This window comes from Pinus tabuliformis, chromosome 9 (assembly GCF_031772625.1).
Source record: "Pinus tabuliformis cultivar Carrire ecotype Pingquan chromosome 9, CPIR1, whole genome shotgun sequence".
NCBI classification, from domain to species: Eukaryota; Viridiplantae; Streptophyta; class Pinopsida; order Pinales; family Pinaceae; genus Pinus; species Pinus tabuliformis.
The window spans coordinates 1994778506-1994806388 of NC_142307.1; the positions used below are offsets into that span (position 1 = coordinate 1994778506).

Consider the following 27883-nt stretch of genomic DNA (forward strand, 5'->3'; position numbering starts at 1 on the left):
AACATAGCAAGGCTTTGACTAACAAGTTCTATCTCTCCAGTAGATCAAAGCACAATGCTGGGAGGTTTTACATGAGACACCACACTACCTCTCAAAGCACATATCCCATCAGGATGTTCACCGAGTATGTCTTCTAGGACTATTCTTATCTCGGATTCCCAATCCTCAAAGAATATTGATCCTCTTCAACCACTCTTGTCTCGGATACCCTGTCTAATCTTCAAAGAGTGTTGATCCATTGAACTACTTCCTATCTTGGATTATCAATCCTCAAGGAGTACCAGTCCCAAATGCTTATCCAATCCTCCATTCACCCTCCATGGCCTTCACTAGACGTACGACTATTAGTCCTAGCCTAGTGCATGACACATGAAGAAGAGAATATGATGTCCATCATCACTCCCTCTTAACCAAAGAGGAGATCATCATTCCCTCTTGATCAAGGAATAAATCCTTACTCCTCAAACATTAAGGAGATTTCTTACTCCCTCTCAATCAAGGAATCATCACAATCCTTAGTTGATCTCATATTATCAAAACATCAACTACTTATTCTTCTGTGGAGATACAGTTGTAGTTGCAGGGCTTCTTTGTTATGTCATACCAAGGCTTCGACCTTTCAATCATTTCATGAAGCCAAATTCTTTTACACTCTATCTTTATGACAGGGCTTTTCGGCTCCTTGCAGTGCCATAACATATCAGACTTCGATCTTTCTAGATCTTAGTTAATCATCAATCATCTTTATCATCCATTGGTTCATCAGTCTTCTTCAAGGATCCAAGCTTCCTTGCTAGCACATGCCTTCTATAACAAAGTTCTGCCTCATATTTTTCAAAGAGTCATATCAGCTCTCCAATATCAATTACGCCTTCAAGCTTTATCCAAGTCCTCAACAGTGTTATCAAACAATCGATGTGTTTCATGATTAGACCAAGCAACTATAAGTATATCATCAAGCAAATTTTCTTTCAAGCTGCTTCACATGCCTTTGCAATATGTCCTACCAGGGAAACAAGTCATATCCAAGCAGATCATTAATATCAGATTTGCCAAATTATAACATCCTCTAGTCAGAGTGTCATGTCAAATTTCGCTACCTGCTCCCTTTGAAGTCAACATTCTTTTGCATGTTCTATCTTCATATTGCAACAAGGTTATGCTTCAACTTTCAATCATCAACGTGTTTGATCCAGGTGGATGTTGGTGGCCACCCACCTATCCCACTTAGATCGCCACAATTGTCTCTTTCAGCTTTTCAGTTTCCTTAATTGTAGCACAGTTTACTATTTTTAGCAGTTTTTCGGGTCCTGAACTTCCGGAGCCGTTTTGAGGCCCTAAATGACGTTTTTTGGGAAAACTGGAAGCAACATGCTTCCATGGACCGATGTTGCTCTTCCCAAAGTTGTAGTTCTCGGATAGATCTTTCTAACGAGATATTGTGCGCGTCAAACGAAGATCATATGCCAAAGTTACGACCTCGGGAAGTTGATGTACCAATTTACCCAAACGGGGCCCACAGTTTGGCGTTTCATCTTCTAGAGTTAGGTTTTTGGATGTGTAGGGTTTTCCATTGTTTCTCAACAATAAATAGGTCTTCGAGCCTGATTGTAACACAGTTCAGAGGCATGTAGCCACCACATCTCTTCTCAGAGATAAGCTACCATCGCCCTAGCTAGTTTATTTCGATTTCTGTTTGTAAGCATTATTTCAGTATTTTACATTAATGAAATGAAGTATTATTTCCATTGCATATCTGTATTTATGGTTATCTCTGTAATCTGTTGTGTTCATGTTTAAATCTGGATCAGTGGTATCAGAGCGGTCTACTTTTTCTCTGTTTTCTTTGCATGTCCTCAACGAGGTCGGGATATAAGGAGTTAGGGCTTGAACTGGTCGAACCTTTGCAAGACCAGCCTCGCAAATCCCGACGGCCTCCCATGGTAGATGAAAATAAAGACGAGGGGCTAGGAGATCCTATCAAAATCTTGCTCGAAGAAGCCCTCAAGCAGCAAAGTAACGCGATGGTGGATAGCTTTGCCCAGATCCTTCAGCGGCTACCCAGGGGCGACGCATCAGCTTCCAATAGCTACTCTGGAAACACCACACCATTTAAGGTAAAAGTTAATTTTGAAACCCCCATATTCAAAGTTCAGATAGATGCAGAGGTTGTAGATAAATCGTTAAATCTGCTAGATGGGTATTTTTCTGTTCATAAATTTTCGAGTTAGGAAAAAATTATTTCCGCTCTTCTCAAAGTAGCCCCCCATGTCAAGGATTGGTGGGAAACCTACTGCGAGCAGAAGAATGAAAGTACGGGCTCACTATTTTCAGCCGCACCCACTTGGGATTCATTCTGGGATGCCGTCAAGGAGCAGTACTACCCTATCAAAAGCTATGAGGACAAATACATCAAATGGACCACACTGCGACAGGGAAGGGACCAAGATGTGCCGCAGTTCACAAACATTTTTTATACTCTTCGCACACAATTGGGTATCAAGGACTCTGAGCTGCATTTGGTATTCAAATACTGCGGTTGCCTACACAGATACATCCAAGAAGAGATGGAGTTCCTGAACATCTCCTCACTCGGCACGGCGTACCGATATGCTGTCAAAATCGAGCAAAAGTTCAAACAGAAAAAGCGAGACTTTGGACCTGCAAATCCGAAGACCAAAGGACAAAGTCAAGGCGAGGTGACCTAAGACAACCCGTCGAAACCGCAAAAAAAGAACAACACCACGAAGTCGAAGGACACAAGAAAGTGGTGTGAGTTCCACAAGAGTCCCACTCATAACACAAGTGAGTGTCGGACCAAGCAATCGTTGGTGGCCGAGTTGAAGGCTTCCGAATCAGATGCATGTTCCGACCCTGAGTCAGAACTCGACAAGGGGAATGGCAAAGGGAAGCAGATCATTGATGTGGCGCCCAGCGTCACTATTGCCACCGCCAAGATCCAAAAGAATGAGCCCGAAGACCCAGAGGAGGGGGAGCGTCTTTTCCATTCACAGATGTGGGTGAAGGGTTCGCCGCTGCAATTCATTATCGATAGTGGCAGCCAAAATAACCTCATTTTAGCAGAGGTTGTGAAGTGGTTGGGCCTACCGACTACACCACACCCGCAACCGTACAATATCAGGTGGCTTCATGAAGGACGAGATCTCAAAGTTCGCCAGCAGTGTCGCCTTCCCTACAGCATCAAGCCCTTCACAGATGAGGTATTGTGTGATGTTACACCTCTAGATGTTTGTGATGTATTATTAGGCCAGCCATACTTGTGGAGGCGACATGCTGTGTATGAGTCAAGGCCTCGCGTTGTCATTATTTCTTTGGATAATTCATTATACAAGATACCGGAGGTAGCCCCACCTACTGCCACCTCTTTGATATCTACTAAGAAAGGAAACAAGCTCATCTCCCAGACTAGGAAATTCATTTTCTGTCTGGTTCGCTCCCAAAGTAAAGGGAAGATGATAGCCACATCCATGACCCCCGCGAAGGGTTCCTCCCTACAGCAACAGCAGCAAGGGGATAATATGGTCATGACAGAACACAGGAACAATTTCTCCTCACCCACAGGGGTACAACATAAGCTTTCAGGTGGGCAACAAAGTCTGGTTGCATTTGCAAAAAGAACACCTTACAAGAACCCATCAAAAGCTTCGACCACGCCGACATGGTCCTTACACCATTACCAAGGTTGTGGGAAACAATGCTTTGGAGCACAACATTCCTCCATTCCTTCACTTGCACCGAGTGTTCAATGTGGAATGCCCTCGACCATACTTCCCACCATTACTGGACACCTCAGAGATTGCAGAACAACTCACCAAGGACCAAGCTTGGCTGATGGAGGAACTTAACGCAATGGGGACTATTGCTTCCTAAGGGGGAGGAATGATCCAAGTGGATGTTGGTGGCCAGCGACCTATCTCACTTGGACCTCCACAACTGTCTCTTTCAACTTTTCAGTTTCCTTAATTGCAGCACAGTTTACTATTTTTAGCATTTTTTCGGGTCTTGAACTTCCGGAGCTGGACCCATGTTGCTCTTCCCAAAGTTGTAGTTCTCGGATAGATCTTTCTAACGAGATATTGTGTGCGTCAAACGGAGATCATATGCCAAAGTTACGACCCCGGGAAGTTGATGTACTAATTTACCCAAATGGAGCCCACAGTTTGGTGTTTCATCTTCTAGGGTTAAGCTTTTGGATGTGTAGGGATTTCCATTGTTTCTCAACAATAAATAGGCCTTCGAGCCTCATTGTAACACAGTTCAGACGCATGTAGCCGCCACATCTTTTCTGAAAGATAAGCTACCATCACCCTAGCTGGTTTATTTCGATTTCTGTTTGTAAGCATTATTTCAATATTTTACATTAATGAAATGAAGTATTATTTCCGTTGCGTTCTATTTAAATCTAGATCAGTGGTATCAGAGCGGGCTGCTTTTTCTCTGTTTTTCTTTGCATGTCCCCAACGAGGTCGGGATATAAGGAGTTAGGGCTTGAACTGGTCGAACCTTTGCAAGACCAACCTCGCAAATCCTGATGGCCTCCCATGGCGGATGAAAAGAAAGACGAGGGGGAAGGGGATCCTATCAAAATCTTGCTCGAAGAAGCCCTCGAGCGGCAAAGGAACGCGATGATGGTTAGCTTTGCCCATATCCTTCAGCAGCTACCCAAGGGCGACGCATCGGCTTCCAACAGCTACTCTGGAAACACCACACCATTTAAGGTACAAGTTAATTTTGAAATCCCCATATTCGAGGGTCAGATAGACGCAGATGCCGTAGATAAATGGTTAAATCTGCTAGATGGGTATTTTTTTGTTCATGAATTTTCGAGTCAGGAAAAGATTATTTTCGCTCTTCTCAAAGCAGCCCCCCACGTCAAGGACTGGTGGGAAACCTACTACAAGCAGAAGAATGAAAGTACGGGCTCACTATTTTCAGCCGCACCCACTTGGGATTCATTCCGGAATGCCGTCAAGAAGCAGTACTACCCTGTCAAAAGCTATGAGGACAAATCCATCAAATGGACCACATTGCAGCAGGGAAGGACCAAACTGTGCCGGAGTTCACAAACATTTTTCATACCCTTCGCACACATTTGGGTATCAAGGACTCTGAGCTGCATTTGGTACTCAAATATCGTGGCTGCCTACACAGATACATCCAAGAAGAGATGGAGTTGCTGAACATCTCCTCGCTCAGCACAACGTACCGATACGCTGTCAAAATCGAGCAAAAGTTCAAACAGGAGAAGCGAGACTTTGGACCTACAAATCTAAAGACCAAAGAACAAAGCCAAGGCGGGGTGACCTAAGACAACCCGTCGAAGCCGCAAGAAAAGAACAACACCACAAAGTCGAAGAAGGACACAGGGAAGTGGTGTGAGTTCCACAAGAGTCCCACTCATAACACAAGTGAGTGTCGAACCAAGCAGTGGTTGGTGGCCGAGTTGAACGCTTACAAATCAGATGCATGTTCCGACCCTAAGTCGGAACCCGACAAGGGGAATGGCAAAGGGAAGAATATCATTGATGCAGAGCCCAATGTCATTGTTGTCACCGCCAAGATCCAAAAGAATGAGCCCGAAGACCCAGAGGAGGGGGAGCGTCCTTTCCACTCACAGATGTGGGTGAAAGGTTCGCCACTGCAATTCATTGTCGACAGTGGTAGCCAAAAAAACCTCATTTCAGTAGAGGTCATGAAGCGGTTGGGCCTATCGACTACACCACACTTGCAGCCATACAGTATTGGGTGGTTTCATGAAGGACGAGATCTCAAAGTTCGCCAGCAGTGCCGCCTTCCCTACAGCATCAAGCCCTTCACAGACGCGGTATTGTGTGATGTTACACCTCTGGATGTTTGTGATGTATTATTAGGCCAGCCATACTTGTGGAGGCAACATGCTGTGTATGAGTCAAGGCCTCGCGCTGTGATTATTTCTTTGGATAATTCATTATACAGGATACCAGAGGTAGCCCCACATACTGCCACCTCTTTGATCTCTACTAAGAAAAGCAGCGAGCTCATCTCCCAGACTAGGAAATTCATTTTGTATCTGGTTCGCTCCCAAAGTAAGGGGAAGATCGTAGCCACATCCATGACCCCCACGAAGGGTTCCTCCACGCAGCAGTAGCAGCAAATGGATACGGTCATGATAGAACACAGGAACAACTTCTCCTCACCCACAGGGGTACAACATAAGCTTCAGGTGGGCAACAAATTCTAGTTGCATCTACAGCAAGTACACCTTACAAGAAGCCATCAAAAGCTTCGACCACGCTGACATGGTCCTTACACCATTACCAAGGCTGTGGGAAACAATGCTTTCGAGCACAACATTCCTCCATTCCTTCGCTTGCACCGAGTGTTCAATGTGGAACGCCCTTGACCATGCTTCCCACCATTACTGGACACCTCAGAGATTGCAGAACAACTCACCAGGGACCAAGCTCCGCTGAGGGAGGAACTTAACGCAATGGGGACCATTGTTTCCTAAGGGGGGAGGAATGATCCAGGTGGATGTTGGTGGCCACCCACCTATCCCACTTGGACCCCCGCCACTGTCTCTTTCAACTTTTCAGTTTCCTTGATTGTAGCACAATTTACTATTTTTCGCAGTTTTTCGGGTCTTGAACTTCTAGAGCCATTTTGAGGCACTAAACGACGTTTTTTGGGAAAACTGGAAGCAACATGGGTCCATGGATCGATGTTGCTCTTCCAAAAGTTGTAGTTCTCGGATAGATCTTTCTAACGAGATATTGTGCACGTCAGGCGGAGATCATATGCCAAAGTTATGACCCCGAGAAGTTGATGTACCAATTTACCCAAATGGGGCCCACAGTTTGGCATTTCATCTTCTAGGGTTAGGTTTTTGGATGTGTAGGGTTTTCCATTGTTTCTCAACAATAAATAGGCCTTTGAGCCTCATTGTAACACAGTTCAGAGGCATGTAGCCGCCACATCTGTTCTTAGAGATAAGCTACCATCGCCCTAGCTAGTTTATTTCGATTTATGTTTGTAAGCATTATTTCATTATTTTACATAATGAAATGAAGTATTATTTCTGCTGCATATCTGTATTTATGGTAATCTCAGTAATCTATTGCATTCCTGTTTAAATCCGAATCAGTGGTATCAGAGCGGTCTGCTTTTTCTCAGTTTTTCTTTGCATGTCCCCAACGAGGTCGGGATATAAGGAGTTAGGGCTTGAACTGGTCGAACCTTTGCAAGACCAACCTCCCAAATCCCGACGGCCTCCCATGGTGGATGAAAAGAAAGACGAGGGGGCAGGAGATCTTATCAAAATCTTACTCGAAGAAGCCCTCGAGCGACAAAGGAACGCGATGATGGATACCTTTGTCCAGATCCTTCAGCGGCTACCCAGGGGCGACGCATCGGCTTCCAACAGCTACTCTGAAAACACCACACCATTTAAGGTACAAGTTAATTTTGAAATCCCCATATTCGAGGGTCAGATAGACGCAGATGCCATAGATAAATGGTTAAATCTGCTAGTGGGTATTTTCTGTTCATGAATTTTCGGGTCAGGAAAAGATTATTTTCGCTCTTCTCAAAGCTGCCCCCCATGTCAAGGACTGGTGGGAAACCTACTGCGAGCAGAAGAATGAAAGTACGGGCTCACTATTTTCAGCCGCACCCACTTGGGATTCATTCTGAGATGTCGTCAAGGAGCAGTACTACCCTGTCAAAAGCTATGAGGACAAATACATCAAATGGACCACACTGCGGTAGGGAAGGGACCAAGATGTTTCGAAGTTCACAAACATTTTTCATACCCTTCGCACACAGTTGGGTATCAAGGACTCTGAGCTGCATTTGGTACTCAAATACCGCGGCTACCTACACAGATACATCCAAGAAGAGATGGAATTCCTGAACATCTCCTCGCTCGGCACGACATACCGATACGCTGTCAAAATCAAGCAAAAGTTCAAACAAAAGAAGCGAGACTTTGGATCTGCAAATCCGAAGACCAAAGGACAAAGCCAAGGCGGGGTGACCCAAGATAACCCGTCGAAGCCGCAAGAAAAGAACACCACCACGAATTCGAAGAAGGACACAGGAAAGTGGTGTGAGTTCCACAAGAGTCCCACTCATAACACAAGTGAGTGTCAGACCAAGCAATCGCTGGTGGCCGAGTTGAAGGCTTCCGAATCAGATGCATGTTCCAACCCTGAGTCAGAACCCGACAAGGGGAATGGCAAAGGGAAGCAGATCATTGATGCGAAGCCCAGCATCACTATTGCCACCACCAAGATGCAAAAGAATGAGCCTGAAGACCCAGAGGAGGGAGAGCGTCTTTTCCACTCACAGATGTGGGTGAAGGGTTCGCCGATGCAATTCATTATCGACAGTGGCAACCAAAAGAACCTCATTTTAGCAGAGGTCATGAAGCGGTTAGGCCTACCGACTACACCACACTTGCAGCCGTACAGTATCGAGTGGCTTCATGAAGGATGAGATCTCAAAGTTCGCCAGCAATGCCGCCTTCCCTACAGCATCAAGCCCTTCACAAACGACGTATTGTGTGATGTTACACCTCTGGATGTTTGTGATGTATTATTAGGCCAGCCATATTTGTGGAGGCGACATGTTGTGTATGAGTCAAGGCCTCACACTATCATTATTTCTTTGGATAATTCATTATACAGGATACCGGAGGTAGCCCCACCCACTGCCACCTCTTTGATCTCTACCAAGAAAGGCAGCAAGCTCATCTCCCAGACTAGGAAATTCATTTTCTGTCTGGTTCGCTCCCAAAGTAAGGGGAAGATCGTAGCCACATCCATGACCCCCACGAAGGGTTCCTCCACGCAGCAGCAGCAGCAAAGGGATACGATCATGACAAAACACTCGAACAACTTCTCCTCACCCACAGGGGTACAACATAAGCTTCAGGTGGGCAACAAAGTCTGGTTGTATCTACAGAAAGAATGCCTTACAAGAACCCATCAAAAGCTTCGACCACGCCGACATGGTTCTTACACCATTACCAAGGCTATGGGAAACAATGCTTTGGAGCACAGCATTCCTCCATTCCTTCGCTTGCACCAAGTGTTCAATGTGGAACGCCCTCGACCATGCTTCCCATCATTACTGGACACCTCAGAGATTGTAGAACAACTCACCAGGGACCAAGCTCGGTTGATGGAGGAACTTAACGCAATGGGGACCATTGCTTCCTAAGGGGGGAAGAATGATCCAAGTGGATGTTGGTGGCCACCCACCTATCCCACTTGGACCCCCACAACTGTCTCTTTCAGCTTTTCAATTTCCTTAATTGTAACACAATTTACTATTTTTAGCAGTTTTTGAATCCTGAACTTCCGAAGCCGTTTTGATGCCCTAAACAACGTTTTTTGGGAAAACTAGGAGCAACATGGGTCTATGGACCGATGTTGCTCTTCCCAAAGTTGTAGTTCTCAGATAGATCTTTCTAACGAGATATTGTGCACGTCAAACGAAGATCATATGCCAAAGTTACGACCCCGGGAAGTTGATGTACCAATTTACCCAAACGGGGCCCACAGTTTGGCGTTTCATCTTCTAGGGTTAGATTTTTGGATGTGTAGACTTTTCCATTGTTTCTCAACAATAAATAGGCCTTCGAGCTTCATTGTAACACAGTTCAAAGGCATGTAGCCGCCACATCTCTTCTCAAAGATAAACTACCATCGCCCTAGCTGGTTTATTTCGATTTCTGTTTGTAAGCATTATTCCAGTGTTTTACATTAATGAAATGAAGTATTATTTCCGCTACATATCTGTATTTATGGTTATCTCTGTAATTTTTTGCGTTCCTGTTTAAATTCGGATCAATGTTCTTGGAATGAACTCATCCCCTAGAAACTTCAATATCATCACAGTCCTTTTAGCTTCCTTTTTCCATCATGCTCATCATTATCAAGGAGTCATCATCAAGCACGAGTCTTGCTCATCTTGCTTTTCATAATTTTGATAGCCTTCATCATGTTCCTGCAATTCTCACCAGCAAGTACAACCAAGCAAGATATACGAAGACAAGATTATAATGTTAATCCATTCAATCCAGGGTTTCTATGATTTCTTCAAAAGTGTATTTCTAGGGTTCTAGATATAGACCCTAGAAACTTCTTGGCCGCACCCTTTTAGGGTTTTTACTTTTAATGAAAACACCCAATTCTAGTCTTCAAGCCCTAGACCTTATCTTAATCCAACTTTTGCTAGGGTTTAATACATACCCTAGAGTCTTTCTTTTAATAATCTTTTATGCTAGGGTTTCAAGATATCAAAGAATACTCAACCGATAAACCCTAGATACCAAAAGCTATAAAATCTTACAAATCCTAGATTCTTTTTAGCAATTAGGGTCTACCATGCAAAACTTCTACAAGTATGCAACAAAACCTCAATGAATTTCATTTCTAGATCTTACGATCTAATCTACACATTCAACTAAATACTTGGACCATTTTTCATCATACCTGGTCTTCACATTTGCATGACTTAGTACCCACCATGCTTAAGAACTGAGTCCTTTTTCCTTTCACAATGGAAACAATCAGTTAGGGTTTCTTCTTTCATTCCATACTTTGCTCAGGTTTACAAACCCTAGATATCAAGACCTATCACTTGCAAATTGTGAAGTTCTACAACTATACAATAAAGTTAGTTGCAAACCTTTAGAATTTTAAGGTCTATAGGGCCTTGTTAGAAATTGCAAATTCTATTCAAACACTAGATCATTCACATTTATCAATGCATTGTTATCACGCTGCATAACCCTAACGATGTCATTAGATTATAAGTTCTAGCATATCATCAAATTCTTCCATGATCCTTTGTTCCTCAAATGACCATTATGAGCTAGAAAACTTGACATATATCATGAAATGCATTCAAAAAACATGCGTACCGCAACAACTTTTACCTTATCTCTCAGTTCATCGTCCTTTAAGCTGAGATATTTTGCACAAATTCTGGTCCCTTCCTTTAAGAAAATTCACAACTGTGATCCAATCCTAGAATAATTTATTTTCAAGTCGGCCTTACAATGACTGCTTCTCATAGTTGATATCCATGCTTTTATAAGCCCTCATCATCAACAAGGATCTATGTTAAGTCGCAATTCCACTCTTTTACAATTATTAAACTTAATTGTCATAACAATCTTGTTATATATGTCCTGCTAAATAATAGTCACTATTCAAACGATGTAAAATTCAGAGATTAGGAAGTTCGTGTTACAAATGCCAACCATTAGATAACGCAATCTGAGCCATACTGCCACAGATATAAACCTGAGCCATTTCATATGTGAGCCATTAACAACGACCCATAGATCCGAACCTTTATAAGTTCAGGCTATTTCATATAGATGCAAGCTCTTGTTTGATCATTAGAGCAATCACAGTATTGAAGTGAAAGTGAACCGCAAGACATAAAAATGAGTGATTGTAATGGTGATTTCGATATTTAGGAATGCATTAGAAATGTGAGCCTCTTTGAGAGGTCATAGAGCCATACAATGTGTGCCACTGAGCAGAATCATTGTAAAGGTAATTGAATGCGAGCTGCGAGCCATTAAACCTTCGTTCTTACACCTCTCAAAGAAGACGAGCCACTTATATTTGTCATGCTATGGAGAGAATATTAAGCTTCTATAATGAGTGAGTCATGACAACAAATGTGAATTTCTTTTTAAAAACAAAGAAGAAGAAAGGGAAAAGAGGAAGACGAAAAAGTTAGAGAGGAAGAGGAAGCCAGACAAAAGGAAGAGGCTCTTAAAGCTAAACAAGAAGCCTTAGATGCCCAAGCCCAGACATAACAAGGAAATGGAAGTGTAGGGCCCATGGACATTCCTACACAGATTGCCATGCCACCTATCACTGGAGGCCACCTTCATGTGCACGAATTGGGCATCACTTCCACCAAAGTACAAAAAGTTGCCAATCTCGACCGATTTAAATATGACAAAACCTTGAAGTACAATAAATAGAAAGAACAATTCCCAATCCTAATTTATCCCCAGTCTTTGTTACAACAAAAAAGGCTATCATTCCAAATACTAGTGCAAATCCATTGGTTGTAGCTTCCATTGGCACAACTTTCTCGCAAGCCAATGAACAGAATGTCAAAGACATGGTAGAGCAACTTCAAAGACAAAAAGATTGAATAGCAGAGCTAAAGTAACAAAAACGAATGCTTAGAGTAGAAAACAAGTCTTTAAAGTTAGAGAATTCTAAAGTAGAGGACTAATAGGCCTGCATTTCCAAAGTGCATGGATAGTTCAAGGCAATGGTAAACCAATTTCATCCATGTCTTCAGCAAATGCAGCAAACATCATCCAAGTTGTCCTCGCTGTGGGAGAAGGATAGAGAAAGAGGAACATAGTTGAAGGGAGTACTTAGTCCAATTGATTAGATAAAACAGTGGCGGATAGAGTTCCCTAACACTCCCCCCATAAGCCCCAAGGATCAACAAGGAAGAAATTGACTACAACTATGTAGTGGTGAATAGAGCTCTCAAATTCCGGGACAAATTGGAAAAGGACATAGATTGATTTATGGCCTTATATCATAGAAACTATGCCTTAGTAGAAAAACCAATAAAGATGAACAAGTTTCCCTCAATTGGCGATCAAGGAGAGGCAAGGCCAAACCTTGAGGTGAATAGAAAATTAGAAGAGGTTCTTAATGCCTGGGAATTGTTCTAAGCCTATTCACCAACAAAGTGATCAAGAAATCCTTAAAGCGAAATATAGTAGAGCCAACCACATAGCAACTCGTGCTAAACTCCTTGGTTTTCTTGGAAAAGGATGTTCAAAGTCTAGCCCATAATACAATTGAACATCATGTTGCAATAGAAGGACTATTGCCCTGCTAGATCAAGATGATTTCATCTCATTATCAAATATAACAGCTTATCTCAATGAAATTTTGGGGGTGCAAGTAAATGACCTGGTGATTTCGTAACTCATGGCATTCCTTTCATTTTTTGGAGATCATAATGTTGTTGTCATAAAATATAATAGGAAAAAATAGAAGAAATTGAAAAGTTGTAACCTCTTGGGGTAACCAAGAAGTCTCAAGAAGTAGTTTTCAATTGTACCAATAATAGTTTCTAGGCTTTAGGAAAGGAGGACTTCTTTGGCATAATGTACACTAGAGAAAATTTTGATATATAATAAGGAGAAGCATTGAAGACCAGGAAAGGAGAAAGATTGGATTCTCACATTTGCTCAAGAGTTGCTAATGACTTTTCTACAAAAAATTTCATGTATGCTTATGTTTATGTGAGTTTGATTAATAGCTTACAAGTTAGAAGTGGACTCTTCTACTCATTAATTGGTATATTTCACACGTTCAATCTCTATTTTGTGTAGTCGTGTTAAAATTGGCAACTAGGGCCAAATTCCACTTTGGGCACCTTATTTGAAGAAGATAATTTTTGCATTAAATTCCTCTTTTCGAGAGGACCAAAGTGACCTAAAGATCATTAAATTTGGACAAGACTAAATGTGTTTTTGAAATCAAGCCCATTCATGTGAAAATTGTCAAGGTCGGCTTGTGGTTAGTTAGACATGTTGAACCCCTCTCCATTTCATATAAATAGAAGTGACCTCCAACCTCATTTCACACATCCAATGAGCACATAATATCAAGAATACCTCTACGATTTGGACAACAAGTTAGAGGCAGCATGGAGGCAAGGAGGACGAGTATTTTGAGGAGTATTTTTAGTGCAGAATTTGATGTGGAGGAATGTTGCAGACCTAGGGCAGCTTGAGCAAAGGCTAGAAGGATTGTTTGGGTTGTTTTTCTTCTGTGATTGAGTGTGTCTTCCTTTCCAAATAAGGTCGTTGGTTTAGAGGTGAGTTTGGGGTCTATTTGTGCATGATTTAGTACTCTGGTTTTGGGCCACAGGAAAGGCTTCTATAACAACAAGTTGGAGGCACTTGTGGAAGGGCCTAATGGTCTAGTTTGAGTTCTCTACCTCAGTCGCAGTCAAGGAGAGTAGGCCGCAGTCTAAACAAAGGGTGTAACCCTTGTTTGTGGGCAGATTCATGTTGTTGTTGGTACAAGACTGTTATAGGGTGCCTTGACGAGAAGCCTCAAACCCTAGATCTATGTTGGATGCTTGGAAGTGGACAACAAAGGAAGTTGCTCATTGGGAGAAGCTTACATAGTGGTTGTTAGTAGCCCTAACAAGGCAGTAAGCCACATCAGTAAGATTTGTAGACTTTATAGGGTTGTTTTGGACAAGTGATTTGGCAAGTCAATTTTTGACTTTTATTATTGTACTCTCTCTTTCTCTCTCTGTTGAACATTTGATATAATATTAAAAAGAATTGATCAAAGGATTTTCCCCATCTTGGGGTTTTGCTCTAGCATTTGCCAAATTATGGTGTTCTCTTGACTTGGCTTGTCTTCTACATTTAATGTTTATGTTCTTTCTTCAGGAACTGTCAATGAGATAATGGTTTATGTGATTGCTAATGGAACTTTAATGGAATTGAAAATGGGCTATATGGAACATTGAAGTAATTGTCCTGAGCAAAGAACATGTTAACTAAAATTAGCAAGTCGCTTTTAATTTTGAATGAATGAGTACTAGTTGGAATATATGTCAATTTTTCTATATTTAGCCAATTAGAATGATTAACATTGCTTGCATCATAAAACATCTAATTGCTTTCTTTCATTGTTAAGCAATATTATATGTTCTTATGCTCATTCACCTACTATTATTGATTTCAATTCGATTAGACTAGAACAATTGTGATTTTGATTTAACTAGATTAATTACTTTGTCATTTCTTACATCTTTTGTGTTGTGCAGATTTCCCCATATCATATAGCACTCAACCCCATTAATTGTTGTTGAGCCAAATCCGAATGGGTCTCTCATTTCAAATGGTGTGAGGTCTAATTGGGACTTCATACTGGAGAGAACCCCTATAATTGTTGCTAGGTACTTATCCCTGTTAACACCACCATACCCTTGGAGGAGTTTTGGCCCTATCCAATAAGGCTAAAGTGCTTCCAAATATCCCTTGTTCTAACCAATAAGCCCAAAGTTGCTCTCTAAGCCAGGTAAGCCTCATGGATTCTTTTGGATCTGAAGTCAACGTCTCAATAGCCTCATAAAGGCCACATACAACTTTTCTATCATATTTCTTTGTAACCTAAACAATCTAGGGTCCAAATAACATGTTATATGTAAAGGGCTATGCAACATCTTCAACCTTTCCATCTATTATTTTCCATACTTCCATGTTGTTAAAATATTTTCTAATAACTTCCTTGTAATTATACGTGCCCTCATGAACAAAACCCTTAGAAGGGGTGTCACTATATAATATGCAATGCATATCAACAATTGGGTCATATTTTTAAAACCTTCACAACACTTTTCCAAAGGTTATTGTGTAAAATGATTTGTTCCACAATCTTCCCTTTAGAATCTTTTAAGGCAAGAAGTTTACCACTCCTTGATGTAGATAATAGCTCTTATACTTGTGTCTTTTCCTCAAACACTCTTTTAAAAGAAATATAATGTGTGGCAAATATGATATTGACAAGGCCTCAATGGTTCTCTAGATGCAGGTTTCCACTACATACTCAATGTGAGGTGATGGTTAAATATGAAGTGGAAAACTTATTTCCTACTTTTCCTTTATCAAATTTTCAACTCTCACACAATTTGTGGCATTATCAATGACAACTTGGATCACATTTTCTTTCCTAACTTCAAGAATCGCTCTCTAAATACTTGAATATATATTCCAAAGTCTCCTAATCTCTTGCATCAACTACCTCAAAAGCCCCTAGGGTAATAAACCAACACAATAATTTATGGCCTATAACCCATGTCTAATCACCATTTGTTAAAACTATGCAACTTGTGTGTTTCCAAAAATCTTTGATCTTAGACAATCTACTTGTCACCTTTTCTTTTGACCTCTTAAGAAGAGTGGTCCTTATTGTCTCAAAACTGGGAGGTAAATATCCCTTTCCAGAATTTGAAATCTTCTTACATGCATTGAAGTATGGGCTTTTGACCACATTCAATGGGATAGCAGATTCAAAAACAAGTCTTCGAGAACATCAACAACTTCTTATATCATTATGAATTTCGAAAGGGAGTTTGATGTTGTTGTCCTACTTGATTACTCTAGCTAGATAAATTTCCAGCAATGCTTGACGAAAATGAAGGAATGGGGGTGCACATCCTTGCAATATCTACATGAATGAACTGCTTCTTGTTTTTTCATCTCCTTAAATTTTTATATTCTCTCATGGTACTTTTCAGCCATCTCTCTGACTTCTGCCAACATCCCTTTGCAACATTCAACACCACCTTTGTTACCATTGGTTATAGAAAGTAGGTGGTCCGTCACTCTTTTTAAATACCTGAAAAGATGGATGAGCACATAATTTGCATTTCAGAGGTTTTCTAGGGTCAGACAGTTTTACATATGTTTCCATCATTCTATTGTTGATATTGGAGGTGCCAAAGTAAAGGTTTCCAGATAGTTTGTTTTCATAAATCAAATTTCAAATTGTTTCTTCGTGGTTTGTTAAATGTTTTGAGAGTGTAGTTATTGAAGTTTTGAACAAAAACTACTATTGATAATTAAAATTAAATAAACAGTTTATATGAGAAAGAAACCTACTTGGACGTTCGACATTTCAGCCTTCAGGAGAGTCTTCGTCTGAGCTTTGAACTAAATATTTCCTCCGTAAGTAGTGATGTGTCCCTGCCTCTAGGCTCTAGCTATCTCTGTCTGGAGTTGGACACTGACCTTCCACCTGAAAAATAAAAAGACTGTCACTGAACAATAAGACTGCAAGCTACAACACCCACAGAAAGTGGACAGCCTACAGGTTATTTGAAGCACAAAAGCAGGCATATGCTATGAATATGATGATTATTACATCACACTCATGGCATGTGCCTGCTTTCATCTGGTGATTAAAATTTAATACAGTGTTTGAACTCTACAATGGAGGAGTGGGGACAAAAAATACTAACCAAGATACGTTGCAAACTCCACAGAGTATAAGTAGAAGTAGAATCGGGCTCCACTGAATTCAGCACACCACTGTCCAGTGAATCAGGCTCAGTCCAAGAAGTATTGGGCTCACCGTGGTCCACTATCCAAAAAGAATCAAACCCACGTTTACGCAGAAAAATTGGGCTTGGTCCATGAAGAATTGGGCTCACCGTTCATTGTCTGGAGTTGGGCTCACTACTGTCTAGGAAGAACCGAGCTGCAGTGGAATGACTTGCCTTGGGCATAAAGGTGTATGAATCAGAGAAGAATTGGAGAAGCAGACAGTAATGCATGGGCAGGCAACATCTGAAGAGCAGAAACAATTGTGTGGGTAGGGTGACATCAGAGGGCAGTGGGACGAATGAATGCACGCAGAAGTTAGGATCACTGAACCCTTCTTTTCCATATAAATTGAAAAAAAATAATTTGGGGTGAATTCAAAATCAGATTTAGCATTTTACCTATGGACTTTGCCTTCCAGAATGGTTCATTCCAGTTCAGTGTTTAGAATCGATGAACCTCAATGAGTTTAAAACGAACATTGAGATACAGCGAATTTCAAACCTCAACCCTTAAAAATCCCTAACTATGTGACACATTATCATTTTGTTGATACCAGATTTAGCTTCAAGAGAAAATTAAGGATAATTTAATTAATTTGCGTGAAGGATGTATGGCCTGTTAGATTACTGGTTATGATTCGAATTCCAGTAATCTTAATTTCTGATCAACAAGCATCTTATACAATGGCCCTCCAAGTCTAGGCCACGAACATCCACTGAAACACATCAAGCTTTGCTTCGGAAAAGCAAGATTCCAATGACACCTAAACTTGTCTCCATGTTCACCAATAATCCCCACAAGAACAATTTCCATCTTTGAAATGATGGAATCGGCTGGCATCCCTAACTACAATTTCCCGTACAGAAATATTGGAGATGAATTTGATAGCAGTGTGGCAATCGCCACACACTCTAAGGTTCTTAATGACTCTGATAGGTGTCCCACGGGTTGTATTGATGAGCCCAAATGCAATTGCCAACTTTTCACTGTGATAGGAAAGGTTATGTTCCTTTTGTTCCTCCTCCACATCATTCAGTACAAATCTTGTATCAGGTGCATAGCCTGCCTCCTTCATCTCCCCAGACAATCTGTCCAACTCTACATAAATTTCCTCCATCTGCGGAAGTGATTGCTCTTCTGCCGCAAATGCATATACCTGTTTATTAACCTCAATCCAGCTGCAGCCAGGCTTCTTTTTTACTTCCCTTTTTTTCATCAATTTTCTGACTTTTTCAATTTCATCCCACCTGCCTGCGGCTGCATGGATATTTGAAAGTAACACATAAGTTGCAACGTTTTTAGGATCCAATTCAAAAAGGTGTTCTACCACACGTTCCCCTAGCTCTATATTGGTATGAATTCTACAGGCACCGAGCAGAGACACCCACACGGCAGAGTCAAGTTTCATAGGAATTTTGTTGATCAAATATTCTGCCATATACAGGTTACCAGCTCGACCAAGAAGATCTACCATACAGCAATAATGTTCTCTAAGAGGTGTTATATCATAAAGTCTATTCATCTGATCAAAGTAGTGCCAGCCATCATCCACTAGGCCAGCATGGGCACACGCAGGCAAGACACCAACATAGATCACATGGTCTGGGACTGTTCCACATAAACGCATTTGTTCAAAGAGCTGTAAGGCCTCTTTCCCACGGCCATGAATTGCATGTCCCATGATCATTGCAGTCCATGAGACCACATCCCGTCTAGGCATTTTGTCAAATACCGTGTACGCATACTCTATGGTTTCACATTTAGCATACAAATCAATCAGAGGGTTCCCCACAAATGTGTTTGGTTGCAATCCACCTTTAATTATGTCTGCGTGTATCATTCTACCGTGTTCCAGAGCTGCCAAGTTGGAACAAGTTGGAAGAACACTGGCAAAGGTGTCTGGATGTGGCTTCACACCAGACACTCTCATTTGTCTAAAGAGCTCCAAGGCTTTGTCAAACCGCCCATTTTGGGCATAGCCAGAAATCATGGCATTCCAGGAAATTGCATCTCGTTTAGGCATTCTGTCAAACAGCTTAATGGCCTCCTCAGCCAGCCCATTATGTGCAAATCCCGTAAGCATTGTATTCCAGGAAACTGCATCTCTTTCAGGCATTCTATCAAACAGCTCAACAGCCTCGTCAACATATCCATTCTGCAAATACCCTGCAATCATAGAAGTCCAAGAAACCACATCTCGTTCAGGCATTTCTACAAAGAGCTTCATGGCATCATCAACACGTCCCCTCTGTGCATACCCTGCAATCATAGCATTCCATGAAGCAACGTTTCTCCCGGGCATTTGCTGAAAAAGCCTCAGCGCCTCATCAATGTGCCCTTTCTGTGCATACCCTGCAATAATAGCAGTCCATGACACAGCAGTTCGTTCAGGCATTTTATCAAAAACTTGGCGTGCATCATCTATACTTCCACATTTAACATACATATCTATCAAACCACTACTCACGAAAACATCATCTTGAAATCCACTCCTGTTGATCTCTTCATGCACTGCCTTGCCACGTTGCAGAACGCCCAATTGTGCACAAGCTGAGATAACAGTGGCAAGCGTGAAATGATTTGGCCGACTGCCTGTCCTTTGCATCTGATAATACAAACTCAAGGCCTCTTCAGCAAACCCATTCTTGGCATAAGCTGCAATCATGACAGTCCATGACACCACATTTCGTTCAGGCATTTTGTCGAACACTTGGCGTGCCTCCTGCAAACTCCCGCACTTTGCATATGTGTTGATGAGCGTGTTTGGTACGAATATGTTTTTTGGCTCCAATCCCATCTTCGTTATCATGTGGGTGTGCAGTAATTTAGTCTCTGATAGAGCCCTCTTATCAGCACAGGCTCGCAGGAGAGAAACATAGTCAGAAGATTTTACGGAGATGTTTTCAGTCAATGTCTTCAGCGCCTCTTTCAACCCGCCCTGCTTGCACAACCTTCTCAGAATGCTGCTATCATACGTTGCTTCTGCTACTTCGTCTAATTTTAGAGCAGTTGAATCGCTATGGAGATGAAGCACAATCCTAATAAAAAATGATCCTACTCCTTGCATCTTTGTAAAGGGAATTGACATTGGCATTGCCATTGTTGGATTGGGTGTAAAGCCTAGGACGAAGCTCGGTTGGAATCATACTCAAGGAAATTGATCCTTCGTCGAAAACCAAACCATGTATCAGTGACTACCTTCCAAATTTATATAGCCAAGATGTGTTGGACATGAGTGTTTTCAAAGCACTACCACAAACCTATCAGAATCCATCCCAAGTTTGATCAGCCCGTCGGCACTGAAAATTGAAAAACTACGGGATTGGGATTTGAAAAAAAATCAGGGAGTCAGTGAAATTATATAAAAAAATAATAATAATAAATAAATAAATAAAATAATAAAAAATAAAATAAAAATTAATAATGAAAATAAGATTGATAAAACAAAAAAAAAAATTAATAATTAAAATAAGATTGAAGTAAAATATTTTTTGTATTCTATATAATATTTTTATTTTTAAAAACTAATATAATATTTATGCATGATAAAAAATTTATGATATGATTTTTAAGAAAAAATTCTTATCATTTCGAAGAGATCCTCGGTATTGCTCCCTGAGTTTGCGATCTTTGTCTCCTCGTTGTGGCCGCAGAGTGGAAATCCTGAAGGAGGGCGAGGCGATCGCAACGCACGAGGTTCGATCCGGTGGCTGAGGAAGGGGAGAGGGCAGGGCAAGGAGAAGAGCAGCGGACAGATAGGTTTAGTTTCTGGCCGTGAATGCAGCTTCTGGCTGCGATAGGTATTTGTTTAGTTTCTGGCCGTGAACGCAGCTTCTGGCTGCAATAGGTTATAATCTGGCCGTGAACGCAGCTTCTGGCTGCGATAGGTTTCTTCTGGATGCGATAGGTTATAATCTGCGCGCTTTTGGCTGCGATAGGTTTCTTCTACGCGCTTCTGGCTAGGGTTTCTTCTGCACGTGGGCCTCTACCAAATCGCAGATTTAATATTCTGGGCTATTTCTTTGCGGCTGGGTTCTAATCCTCTATAGCTAGATCTAGATCTAATCTTTTCCGACTAGATCTAGATCTAATCTTTTGCCTTTTTCCTCTACGGCTGGGTTCTACAGGGAAGTAAAATATGGCTCCCAGCTTCGCGAAAATAGCTGCTGGCTCAGTGCCGTCAGCTCCTGGAGGGCAAGCTCCTGCCCATATTGTCAGTGAAGCCCCAGCACCCACTATCCAGGTGGTCCAAGCCTCACTCGATGAGGCTTTGAAGTTTTCTGAAAGTGCCCTAATTTGTCGGTTCAATGGTTTTTGGCCGCGACTAACAGCTCTCCACAATTGGATCTCAGAGGTATGGAAGCCTGTAATTTCTGATGAAATTAATATCTACCCCTGTGCTAGGGGTTTCTTTATAGTAGATTTTGAAAATCCTGAAAGCAGACAATGTATTATGGATTCTGGCCCTTGGTTTTGGGAAAAATCAGGCTTATTCATGAAGCCATGGAACCCATCATTCGATCCCTCAATAGCAGTGATAACCTCAGCACCAGTTTGGGTGAGATTGCCAAGCCTACCCTTGCATCTCTAGAATCTCTCCTCGCTAAAAGCCATTGGAAATGCAATTGGGAAATTTTACTGCAGGTGTCCAGAAACAGAGGAATATGCCAGAACCACCTATGCGCGCATTTGTGTGGAAATGGACTTCAGTGCCGGATTCCCAGCGGAAATAAACCTAACAAGTAAAGATTATGTGTGGAACCAGAAACTCGATTATGAAAGTGTCCTCTTCCGATGTCGATCCTGCTTTGAAACAGGCCATCTAGCCAAAAATTGCCCAAAAGCCTGCCAGAAAAATCCTGGTAAAAAAAGCCACCACAGATCTACTTGGTGGGAAGGAGCACAAAAAGAACACTACACTGTCATCAAAGAAGAATACTCTAGAGAAAACTCTGAATCACAAGAAATTGGGTAAGACAGAAACAACTCTCAAGACAAGCATGGAGAAAGCCCTGCCCAACAACAAAAAAGTGCACTTGACAACCCTTCAAGTGTCAACAGTTATGAGGATTCGAATATCGTGCAAAATAAATCTTAATTTAACAACAAAGCAGATCTCCTAGACCAAACCTCTTCTCCGACTATCTTCAAAAGGACGAACACAATTGATCGCGAAGCTAAGACACCATTGTCTCAAGAACCAGAAGAGATGAAGGAGATGCAAGATAAAGGAAGTTGGAAGACCGTAGAGAAAAAAAAGAGAGCTACAACACCAATCTCGCCAAGAAAGACGAGGAGCCAGACAATTAAAAATTAAAAATATTATAGGTCCAATAGACCAATTTGGTCTCAGTGGACGGTAACCACTATCATCATCATCATCATCAATATGGATATAGATAATAAAATATTTTTTATTTTTTAATATAATTAAAAAAAAATTAACTTGGTGAAAATAAAATAAAAATAAAAATTATTGGTGAAAACATTTTTACTCCGTGAAAATAAAATAATGTTAAAATAAAACTAGCTTCATGGTATTCACCCATGGAGGACCCATGGTGCCAACCTAAATCTACCAAGCGCTGAGAGAGATCAAATCTCTTGAGATGCAAACCTCTTTTAGAGTGAAAAGAGATTTGGTCCTTATCTCTTGAGATAGAAACCTTTCTTAGAGTGAAAAGAGATTTGATCCCTCTTGACGCTTGGTAGATTCGTAGTTAAAATGGATCTAGGGTGCTTTAAATAAAAAAATTTAAATACTAGTGAAGGTTTTCCAAATTTATATCCAAAATGCATCGAATGTAAACTTTTCCAAATTATAACATAAACCTATTTAAACCTAAGTTTGATATGCCCCGCTTTAATTTAGTGGATAAATCTCCTTTATCCTCCCACCTATGTATGTATTTTCATATGTCCCTTTTAGTCTTTGGGTGACAATAAATGTCTTTATCATCCTGCTCACCTATGCATGTCACATAAGCCTTATTTAACAATATTTACCATGTAACACCTCACCCCACCTTTACCCACTTTAACAAGCTCGTTGGGGTAAACATGAGACGGGAGTTATTATGCATGACCCGATTTCCAAGATGCACATATGGAAAATGGGGTCCACATGTCCAGAATTGACCCGAAACCCCCATGACATGATCACATTGTTATTGTCCTAACTTGACCCAATACTATTTCCTTTCGGTTTTGTTTCCTTAAAGTTAACACAACTTTCTATTTTTGACAGCTTTACACGTCCTAAACTTCTGAGGTCATTCTAAGGACATAAATGACATTTTCAGGGAAAACATAGAAATCGGAAAAGTGTCAACTTTTACTTCACTAATTATTTTTTCAGCCTCCATATGTAGATCTTCGAAATGAGGTATTATGATAGCCAAACAGAGATCATATGCCAAAGTTACAACCCCTAAGAAATCGGTGGTCCATAGTTTGTTCACTATTTTTATTAGTTCATCGTATATTCATCAAGAAGACTTGTTGCCCTCTCGCACTAACTACAATAAAGCATAGATCAACACATGCATTCATATAAATCAACCATGAACCATCAAACCATGAATTAGTTTTAGATCAAGAGCACATCATATAATAAGAAATGTACCATGCATGTAACCAACATTTAACCAGAATGAAGCCATGATAAACCAATCATATAAACAACAATAAATCAACAATTATGCTCATTGATCATCAATAAGGAATAACACATATTAACATATGCATAGTACCAACCAAGTCAGGGACTTTCATGTACCACTCGACCATAGATTGGGATTGAACCAAATCTTTTTTTCAGCCCAATCACCCATGTGCCATATTCCAAGCATGAATGTGGGATCTCATGGGAAAAACCATAACATAATCAAACAGGGAATCCAAAGTTTAAACCACCTCCACCCTCAAGCCACTGTGATCTCACTAAACTGGTCTAGAGACCACCGAAACCAACACAAGCTTGGATGCCTCAAAATTTCTTCACCATACCCAGAGGAATTTTCTTGTCTCCACCCACCTATCAAGGGCTTCCTGGAGAAAACCATCTCCACCCCCAACCCTTGGGATTTTCTTGAGACCACCTCACCCGAATCCAAAATCTTTCGGCAATCCAAAGCTCAAACAAATACAAAACCCACTACATCATGGCTATCCAAGAAATGGCAAAGGCAAGGTTGTGCACCATTGTCAATCCAGGCAAATCCCATCTCAGTTCAGAGAAAGACCCAGTTGAGACTAGAGTGCAGGAATAATGTACTATCAATTGTATGATTTACTGAGTTGTAAATATCATGCATGTAATCATAGAAGGACCTAATTTTGGATTGTGTAGTTATGGATGAGGAATTTCCCTTTAAATACGGGCTAATTCTCTCAGGAATTGTGCAAAGAATTAGAAGCTTGGAGGCTTGGAAATTTGGCTAAGTATTGGCCAAAGGAAGTCATCAGGCAGAGGATAGGAAATACTTGTGCAGGTTAAGCTCAAGGTTGAGCAGAGCATATTGTATTCATTCAAATTCTTTGACCAAGGGCGCAAGGAATCAAGGGCTTAAAGAGCGGCAGAAGAGGCTAGAGATTGGCTTGAGCTTGCTTGTGAGCACGGAGATTGATCATATTGGGTGTTGGGATTGTTCTTGTTAGAACAAGCATTGTATTATCATCTTGGATTTCTGATTTAATGCAATAAATATAGGCAGGGTTTTGAGCAATGGCTTTCCCCAGGAAAAAAAAATTGGTTTCAATACCATGTAGAAAATTTCTACCAATCTTGTTGGAAATACTGAAAAGGAGGGTGAAGCAGTATTTCTTTTCAATTGTTATTTTTACCAGTTAAATCATTTATATTTAGAACACAAAATGAATAATAGGAATAAATGCTCTTGTTAATATAATCTTTACAATAAATCAGATACAATGTATATAAGGCTCCAATCTATTGCCAAGCACCAACTTGGAATTTTTGTGAGGCTCCAACCTCCAGGGCACCAACCCTGTCTTGTCAAGGCACCAACCTTGGATTCAGGAGCACCAACTCCAAGGACACCAATCCTTCCAATTCTGAGACACCAACCCCAATGGCTCCAACCCTGTCTTGTCAAGGCATGTTTGATAGTAATTCTCTCCTCCCAAAATTTTCATTACTGAATTCTGTCAATTTACAGCTTCACTGTAGTCTCCATAATACAACATCAATGACAACCTGTCTTCATATGAAGGATTCTTCACAATTCTTCATATTGTCCACACAGAGTCTGCAAATTTACCTCATGATGATATTAAATAGCCATCATGATCTCCAATAATGTCTCCACACAACTTCAGTGTGTCTACAATGAACTGCACTAAGCTCTGCACAAAAACCAACTCTCTATTTCAAGCCTTTGTTCTCACTGTCACGATAAATGCTTCCGGCGCGACTGCTTCTCACTGTTCTTGCTATTGCGATCTCTTACTTCCTAGAAACAAATTCACATACGCTTCAATGCTGGTGCTGGCTACTGCTCCCTTCAAGCGATGTCAGATGAAACTTTATTTTTCCCTTCACATAATTGTTCTTCAGGTTGCGTTATGTACCTGTTTAATTCATCACTGGTCTGAGCCTTTCAAAGGTTAACTCGATCAATAGAGTTTCTCGTCCTTCAGCTTCCTCCTGTCCTGTTGGACCTACCGCTTTCTCTCTTTCTTCCAGTTCACACATTTTGAACTTTCCTTGTTCTCTGTTATAGATGCCTGATACACCTGACCTTTGGCTTCCTTTTCGCTCACTTGATCTTCAGCTTCCTCTGCGCTCGCTCGACCTTCTGGCTTCCTTCTTCAATCGCTTGATCTTCAGCTTCCTCTGTGCTCACTCGACCTTCTTCGCTCGCTTGGTCTTCGGCTTCCTGATCTTCAGCTTCCTCTGTCTCTTCGAGTTCACCAATACTCAAAAGACACGTTCATTTGGAAGAGAGGCCGAATTACAATAGTGTTGCATATTAAAATTATATCAGAGAGGCCCTTTTTAATATTCATACAATAGACTCATTATTTACAGAGGATGGAGAGGTTATACCCACAGGGAGGTCCCACATGCCACGTCACTACCTCAATTCGCAATCGCAACTTTCGGAAACTCCCGCAATCGCAACCCTTTGGCTTCATGATATAACATTGTCGATGCCCCTATTTCCAACAGATGCGATATTCCAATAAGCTTCTTTTGATAACTCAATCGGGTCCACAACTTATATCGCAATCGGCGATCGGGTTCACAAGACTTATCGCAATCGGCAATCCAGCGGTGTCAACCCTTTTGAACTTTGCGATTCAACAGATGCGATATTTAGTTAAGCCATGCTATAATGGTGTAGCAGGTCTGCAATGCTATCGCAATCGCAGTTTTCAAGTGGCATTCCTTTGTGATACATAACTTCCAATGCGGATGTGATATACTATTAAATCATGTTATAATGGTGTAGCGGGTCCACAATAATATCGCAATCGCAGTTTTTAATGTGACATCCATTTATGAATTGCGATATGAAAGTTCCAATGGGCGGATGCGATATTGTGTTAGGGCTGTTACCATAAACTATTCGGGTCTGTGTATTATATCGCAATCGGGGATTTCAGTGTAACAAGACTCGTGATATGGTGGATGTGATATTTCAATAAACAGTTGTTAATAAATCCGTCGGGTCCATAGCCTTATCATAATTGATGGTTTACGGGACTTCAACTAGCACATTGATTAAAACCGGCCTTAACCCCCGCAGTTGACCGTGATCTAAGGGTTGACTTATGAGATTGATGACTAGGATTGAGTGCGAGACTTCAGCCGTACTTTCCTACCCCCGCTCTTCCGATAGTTGTTGCTCCTGTTGGCTCTTTCATCGTTGCATGTTCCTCTTTGCTCCTTCTGATGAATTCTTCCTATTGATTCTTCTTGGGCATATATTACATGCGATACTCCTGATATGGATCCTCCAATGTTAACTCCTCTGATATGTTGGCTCCTCCGATATTTCATGCGATATCTCTAATATGGCTCTTACTCTTGAGCATAAGCGATATTTTAATAAGAACAATTTGTAACAGACTCTTACTCATGGCATGGCTTTTATGTGGCTTCTCCTCACTCTTACACTTTGGCTTCATGATGGCTTCCGATAAACTTCTTCCAATGAACTTTTCCGATATGCTTCTCTTGCTCCAATAGGTCTTCCTTTGACTTCCGATAGCTCTTCTTTGATAGCTCCTATTACTTCATGGATCCACTACTTCAAATGAACTCTTCTGATAGCTCTTCTTTGACTGCTCCTGTTCTTGACTTCCAATGTCTTTCCAATGGCTTCCCTGATGGCTTTGCTCCTTGGCTTCTTGCTCCTGTTTCTTCACGGATCTGCTCTGCTTCTCCTTGGCTTCATATCATCATTTAGTATCCTAGAATATTGCCATATTGACATCAATGACAATCTAGATCAACAATCTCCCCCTTTGTCATTGATGGCAATATTCTTCTTCTCTTCCCCTTTGACATCAATGGCAAAGGAGTGCTCAGGGACTCCCCCTATCGAACTGCTCCCCCTATCAAACTGCTTTTGTTCTTTATAAATTGTATATTTTTATGGGTATGTTACTCCCCCTGTCATGGTGTTCTTTTTTTACTCAAGATAGAAGGATTGATGCTTCATCATCAACTAGCACATTATCCCCTTTTCATGTCTCAGAACTACTTTATCATGGCTT

General features: G+C 41.1%; 1 pseudogene across 2 annotated transcripts in view; it reads right to left on the reverse strand.

Annotated features, from left to right (window-relative positions):
- LOC149157034 (pentatricopeptide repeat-containing protein At4g14050, mitochondrial pseudogene) overlaps positions 1 to 20452 on the reverse strand; it is a 60120-nt pseudogene extending 39668 nt beyond the window's left edge. The window contains exons 1-3 of one of the 2 annotated variants that reach the window (XR_016262419.1): positions 17536 to 20452; positions 17053 to 17380; positions 16694 to 16829 (exon numbers count right to left, since the gene is read on the reverse strand). The product of XR_016262419.1 is annotated as a pentatricopeptide repeat-containing protein At4g14050, mitochondrial pseudogene, transcript variant X2 (transcript). Of the gene's footprint in view, positions 1 to 16693; positions 16830 to 17052 lie in introns of those variants that run through there. The other variant, XR_016262418.1, reaches the window with a different exon arrangement.
- Positions 20453 to 27883: the final 7431 nt, after the last annotated feature.